Here is a 7,506-nt window from a genome sequence, read left to right on the forward strand (position 1 = left end):
CAGGGAAGTTTCTTGTGGATGATTGCCAAAGGACAGACTCAGTTTGTAGCTGAGGATGATGACCTTGAACTCTCCTGCTCTTCATAGGTGCAGCAGGTTCAGGCTCTCCTCCAGTCCAGGCCTTACTTACTACGAAGCTCAGGATGACTTTATTTTTCGAGACAGGGTTTCTCTGTGTAGCCCTGACCGTCCTGGGACTCACTTTGTAGACCATGTTGGGTTCGAACTCGAAGATCCACCTGCCTCTGCTCCCAAATAAAGGCATGCACAACCACTGACCTTGAACTCTTGATTCTCCTGCCTCCACTTCCCAAATGCTGAGCCTGCTGCCATATCCAGTTTCCAGTTTACATGGTGCAAGGCTTTGTGGATGCTAAGTAAGCACCCCACAAACAGAGCTAAAAACACTCAAACATCTTCGTCACATCCTTGTTTGTTTGTTTGTTTGTTTGAAACAAGGTCTTGCTTTGTAATCCAAGGCAGCCTCTACTTACGGCTATCTTCCTGCCAGCCTCTGCCTCCCAAATGTTGGGATACCCCCTACCTCCTTAAACAAGGTCTTCCTAAGTAACCCAGGATGGCCTGGAGCTTGAGCTCCTCCTGCCTCAGAGTTCTGAGCGCTGGTGTACGTGGATCAAAGATGTCACTGACGAAAACAAAACAGCCAGGAGTAGCGACGCGCCTTTGACCCCACCCCGTCTCAAGCAACAAACAAACCCACAGCCATCATTCCCCAGCTTCTTAGGGCGCTGGCACAGTAAGGCTTGCGCCCAGGAGTTTGGGGATGGAGGTATACCCAGCACTTGAGATCCCTATTAGCTGTATTGAGGCAAGACCTTGGGATTGGTGATTTAGCTCAGTGGTGGAGCACTTGCCTAGCAAGCACAAGGCCCTGGGTTCAGTCCTCAGCTCTGGGGGAAAAAAAAAGACCTTGAAGGACTCAATGAAGATGAAATGGGTGGGTCATAAACCACCTCAAAGGATCATATTGGTGCTGTCTCTGGGTCAGTCTGTATGCAAAAGCCACCCAGCCTCCTTACCTGGCCAAAGCCCATTCTGAGATATGGCCTGGGTTGGGCTCTGGGAAAGTATACTTTGTCATCTGGGTTTGGAGTCTAAGAAGGGTTCCTAGGTGAGAGATTCCTTGGTCCTGTGAACCAGTGGCCCGGGTGTGGCCCAATAGGGACTTCCTTCTGTCTGTGCCAGAGAATGTTCTGGAGAGGAAGGTTCTGGAGGCAGGCGGAGCTTCCTGGAGAGATGAAGTCTGTTTTCCTGGGGAAGGCTAGGGAAACAGTGAACAGGGTGCCTGGGGTACTTGGGTTGGGGCCCAACACTGAGGCAGCATTTGCATTTGCTCCTGGTGGAAACTGGCTCAAGCCACATCCCTGTGGGTGTCTGGATCCATGCTGGGGTATTTACTACACATTGTCCCAGGAGTTGGGACTAACTCGGCCCTGTCCCCTTCAGACCCACCTACTCGTCACACGTGTGGTCTGGATATGTCACCACCACTCCCAAGGTGTGGTTCCAGAACTGAGAACAGGGCACAGAGAGGTTTCTGGATAGAGGTTGCAGACATTCCTTCATTCCCCTCAGCCCTCTGTCCTCTAAGGATGCTCCTCAAGATGTCAATAACATATACCGTGACAGAGGAGACTTCGCCCTCCACAAACACCAGCACAGGCCTGGCAGCCCAGCCACTTGGTGTCCTTTCTGAGCAGACAGACAGGAGAGTGTCAGCCAGGCAGTCTGGACCTGAGGCTTAGTTTCTTTCTTTCTTTTCTTTTCTTTTTTTTTTTTTTTTTTTTGGTTTTGTTTTTCAAGACAGGGTTTCTCTGTGTAGTTTTGGAGGCAGTCCTGGAACTCACTCTGTAGTTCAGGCTGGCCTTGAACTCACAGAGATCTGCCTGCCTCTGCCTCACGAGTGCTGGGATTAAAGGCTTGTGCCATCACCGCTCGGCTTGTTTTATTTTTTTTAAATAATTAATTGAATTTTATTTTTTATTTATTTTTTTTTATTTTTTTTATTTTTATTTTTATTTTTTTTGGTTTTTCGAGACAGGGTTTCTCTGTGTAGCTTTGCGCCTTTCCTGGGACTCACTGTGTAGTCCAGGCTGGCCTCGAACTCACAGAGATCTGCCTGCCTCTGCCTCCTGAGTGCTGGGATTAAAGGCGAGCGCCACAGTCGCCCGCCCTGAATTTTATTTTATGTACATTGGTGTGAGGGTGTCAGATGCCCTGGAACTGTAGTTACAGACAGTTGTGAGCTGCCATGTGGTTGCTGGGCATAGAACCCAGGTCCTCTGGAAGAGCAGCCAATGCTCTTAACTGCTGAGCCATCTCTCCAGCCCCGTTCATTTCTTTTTTAAAGTACACTTGCTGTCTTTTCTTTCTTTCTTTCTTCCTTTCTCTCTCTCTCTCTCTCTCTCTCTCTCTCTCTCTCTCTCTTTCTTTCTCTTTCTTTCTTTCTTTTCTTTTTTTTTTTTTTAAACAAGGTTTCTCTGTGTAGTTTTGGTGCCTGTCCTGGATCTCGCACTGTAGACCAGGCTGGCCTCGAACTCACAGAGATCCTCCTGGCTCTGTCTCCTGAGTGCTGGGATTAAAGGCATGTACTACCATCACCCAGCTCTTGCTGTCTTCTTGTTCTTTTATTTTTAGTACTTTATTCCTTTTTTAAAAAAACAGTCTTACTGAGCTGGGCAGTGGTGGCGCACACCTTTAATCCCAGCACTTGGGAGGCAGAGGCAGGCGGATCTCTGTGAGTTAGAGGCCAGCCTGGTCTACCAAGTGAGTTCCAGGAAAGGCACAAAGCTACACAGAGAAACCCTGTCTCAACCCTCCCCCAAAACAAAAAAAACAAAACAAAACAAAAAACAGTCTTACTATGCAGCCTTGGCTGTCCTGAGCCCAATATGTAGACCAGGCTGACCTGGAACTAATTGTAAGCTCCAGGACAGCAAATTCTATATAGAAAGACCTACACCTAACTTGTTATTACATTTTGTTTTTTGTGTACATGTATTTGTTTGCTATGGTGCAGGTACACATGTGGAGGCCAGAGGACAATTTGCAAGCATCTGTTCTCTCCTTCCACATTGATCCTGGGGATCAAACTCAGGTCATCAAGCTTGGTGTCAAATACCTTCACCCTCTGAGCCATCTCTATCACACACACACACACTCACACTGGTAAGTGTTCCTGTGTGTGTGTACACAAGTATGCATCCATGTGTGGAGGCCAGAGGTTGATGTCATGTGTCTCCCTCAATCAATCTGTCTACCCCATAAATCTAGCAGGGTATCTTACTGAACAGGAAACTCATTGATTTTGCCAGCCTAGCTGGCCCACTTGCTTCAGGGGATCTCCTGGCTCTACCTCCTGAATGCTGGGATTATAGATGGCTGCCATGACCACCTGGCTCTACCTCCTGAATGCTGGGATTGAAGCAGGCCACCACACCCACCTGACTTTTACTATTCTGGGAATTAGAACTCCAGGACCTTTGATCTCCCCAGCCAACTGGACTTTGTTTTTGTTTTGTTTTATTAACATTCAAAACAAATTTTTAAGGGGATGGTGTAGGTAGAGTTTTCCTGTCCCAACTGCCTGTGCTTCCCAAATAACTGGCAAGTGCTTCCCAAATAACTGACTTGGAGACTTAATATAAATTATAAATGATCAGCTAATAGCTCAGGCTTGTTACTAGCTAACTCTTATATTTAAATTAACCCATATGTCTCCCCCCGCCAAGACAGGGTTTTTCTGTGTAGCCTTAGCTGTGCTAGAACTCACTCTGTAGACCAGGCTGGCCTTTAACTCACAGAGGTCTGCCTGCCTCTGCCTCCTGAATGCTGAGATTAAAGTGCTGGGATATGCACTACCACCACCCATCTCATAGTTAATTTTTTTTTTATTTCAACTCCCCCCCCCCCAGGCAGGGTTTCTCTGTGTAGCTTTGGAGCCTGTCCTGGAACTCTCTCTGTAGACCAGGCTGGCCTCGAACTCATAGCGATCCCTGGCTCCTATTTCTTATCTATGCTTTGCCACATGGCTCATGGCTTGATATCTCATTTTCTACACATCCTGCTTTCTCCACAGCTCACTGGAATCTCCCCTGACTCTGCCCTTTTTCTTCCCATCATTTTCCTGGTTTGGTTGTCCCACCTATACTTCCTGCCTGGCTACCAGCCAATCAGCATTTTAGTAAACCAATTCGAGTGACAAATCTTTACAGTGTACAAGAGGATTATTCCACAGCAGGATGGAGAGATGGGTCAGCAGCTAAGAGTAACTGCTGCTTTTCCAGAGGACCCACACAGCAGCTCACCACTGTCTCATGCTCTCTTCTGGCCTCTGTGGGTATCTGGCAAACACATGGTGCACATGCATACATACAGACATACACCTGTACACATAAAATAAAGCAAAAGCAAATGTTAAAAAAGATTTAATTTTTATTTATGTATACATGTATGTTTGTGCACATGTCTGAGGGTGGCCAAGGAGGCCAGAAAAAGATATCTTAGCTAGAGTTACAGGTGGTTGTGATCACCCATGTGGGTGCTAGAAACCAAATCCCAGTCCTCTGCAAGAGCAGTAAATGCTCTTAACAATGGAGCCATCTCTCTGGCTTCTTCCAGTCCCCAAATGTGAGGCAGGGTCTCAAGGAGCCAGGCTGACCTAAATTGTCTGTGTAACTGGGGATCCCAAGAACTCCTGATCCTCCTGCCTCCACTTCTGCAATGCCAGGATAACTGGCTTGGCCAAGAGATGTCTCCTCCTCGACCTGCTATCTGTCCCCAGTGGTGTTGGGCCCTTCTTACAGACAGGTCCCACTGCTGGAAGTTCCATGTCCCCACTGGGGATGGGGGAAGGCTCAGAGGATAGAGCATCTGCAAACAAGTCTGATGATCTGAGTTTGATCCCTGAAGTCCCCCTAATAAAGGTGGGAGGAGAGTGAACTACATGGAGTTGTCCTCTGACCACCGCCACCTGAACTTCCTCAATAACAACATACATATTTCAAAGTCCCCTATCTGAGGAAGGGCCTGGTGTGTCTGTAGAGTCCCAAGTCATTTTGCCCATGCCTTGGCACAGAGCTGTTCTGCAAATGTCTGTCCAGTCACTGAAGTGGTGTCGTGATGCCTGGGAAGACCTGAGCCTTTTCTTAGCTGATTGGAGAGTAACAGGGAACTGAGAGGCTGGGAGGGAACAGTCACCCCAAAGCCCTGTGGATGAGGTGAGAGCCTGGACATGTCTGTAGTAGGGTGACAGAGACAGCCCCACACTGCCACCCTCATCAGCTTGAGCTGAGTCCTCCTGGACTTTCAGGGATCTTGACTCAGGCCAGTTTATGAATCAGAGCTGGAAATTTTATTAAAGATATGTATTTATAAAGATATGTACTTTTTAAGCTGGGCACCATGGCATACATCATTAATCCCAGGACTCAAGAGGCAAAAGGCAGGTGACCATTATGAATTTAAGGTTAATCTGGTCTACAGAGCAAGTTTCAGGCTAGCTAGGGCTACAAAGTCCATGTGACGACAAATAAATAAAAGATACGTCTTTGAAAATATTATTATTATAATCATGTCTGTGTGCACATCTGTGTGGGTATATGCCTGTGCATAACCTCTTAGGCCAGAGAGGGCAGAGGGTCACATGAGCATTAAATATCTGTATCATTTTAGCATGTTGCCAAGAAACCATTTTCTCCCTTTTCTCTTTTTTATAAAATGACATGTGCTGGGCTGAAGAGATTGCTCCGCAGTTAGCACACAGTGCTTTCCCAGAGCGCTTGATTTTGGTTTATGACGGCCGGCAACTCCAGTTCCAAAGGAATTTGATGCCCTCACACATGACAGACACACAAATATCCACATGAATAAGAATGAGAATAAATCTTAATGCTGGGTGTGATGACACACATCTTTAACCCCACTACTCAGGAAGCAGAGGCAGGGGGATGTTGTGAGAGGCAGGCCAGCCAGGACTACATGGCAAGATTTTGTTTAAACAACAAAAGCCCTGTACATGTCATTATTAATTTGTGTGTGTGTGTGTGTGTGTGTGTGTGTGTGTGTGTGCTACAGTGTGAATGGAGGTCAGGTGACAAGTTGCAGGGGCCAGTTCCCTCCTCCACCATGGAGGTCCTGGAGGTTGAACTTAGGTGAGTTCTAAGCTCTTTAACCCACTGAACCTTCTTGCAGGCTCCTTCTTGCTCATCTGAAAGGAGATGTAAGGTGGCTCTGCAGAAACCTTGGGTGAGGTTATAATCTGATGAAGTGAAACCAGGGCCATCAGAGCTGCACTGGGGGCCTGTCCCTGCATATGTGATAATGAGATCCTGAGGAAATCACAGGTTATACCTGGGAAGAGAGAATGTAGTTGGGCTGGAATTCTTGCTTTCCTCTGGCAAGAGGCTTCACTCACATTCCAGAGTGACAAGTTTCTTTCCCTTCCCATGTCCCAAGATTTCCCCTTCCTTTATTTAAAAAAAAATTGTTGCCGGGTGGTGGTGCACGCCTTTAATACCAGCACTTGAGAGGCAGAGGCAGGCAGATCTCAGTGAATTTGAGGCCAGCCTGGTCTACAGAGCAAGTTCCAGGACAGCCAGGGCTGTTATACAAAGAAACCCTGTCTCAAAATGCAAAAAACAAAACAAAACCCAAAACAACAACAACAAAACAACCCAACACTTGTCAATTGTTATTTAGCTGTGCATGGTGAAACATGCCTTTTATCCCAGCACTTGGGAGGCAGAAGCAGGTGGATCTCTATGTTTAAAGCCAGGCCTGGTCTACAGAGCGAGATCCAGGACAGACAAGGCTACACAGAGAAATTGTTTTGAAAAAAAATTAAGTTTTATATATAATTATCTCCTGTGTTTTGTCCACATGTATGTCTGTACACCATGTGTATACCCACAGAAACTAGAATACCACATCGCTGGGATTGGAGTCACAAATAGATCTGAGATACCACGGGGTGCTGGAAATCAAACCCAGCTCTTTGGAAGAATGTCAGTGCTCTTAATCTCAGAGTCATCTCTCCATTTCTTCCCCTACTTTCCACCCTCAGCCAGCCTTCAGTCTGGTTCTTTTCAATCCAGGCTGAGGCCTCCAGAGTCCCTACTTGGCAGGACATGCTCAACTGTCTTTGGCTCCTGGGCTTGTCCTGACCTCTGGTGGCCAATGTAGGAGCATGTCCCTGCCCCCAGGGGCAAACATACAAACGAGGACAGTGAGACATGCACTTCCGGGTCACAGCCACACTGGAGCAGTTTGTGAGTAATCCTTTAGGGCAGCATGGGAAGATACCTGTCATCAGAGCTCTATGGAAACTATGAGGTGTGTGCCCTAGAGGTGAGCGATGCACTGAACTCCCACCAGAGTGGGGACCCAGCCTTGGGTGACATGCAGAGCAACGGATCCTTTTTTGTTTTTGAAATGGTCTCACTATAGAGCTCTGGCTGTCCAGGAATTATGTAGACCAGGCTAGCC

The sequence above is a fragment of the Peromyscus maniculatus genome, chromosome 17, assembly GCF_049852395.1.
Source record: "Peromyscus maniculatus bairdii isolate BWxNUB_F1_BW_parent chromosome 17, HU_Pman_BW_mat_3.1, whole genome shotgun sequence".
NCBI lineage: Eukaryota > Metazoa > Chordata > Mammalia > Rodentia > Cricetidae > Peromyscus > Peromyscus maniculatus.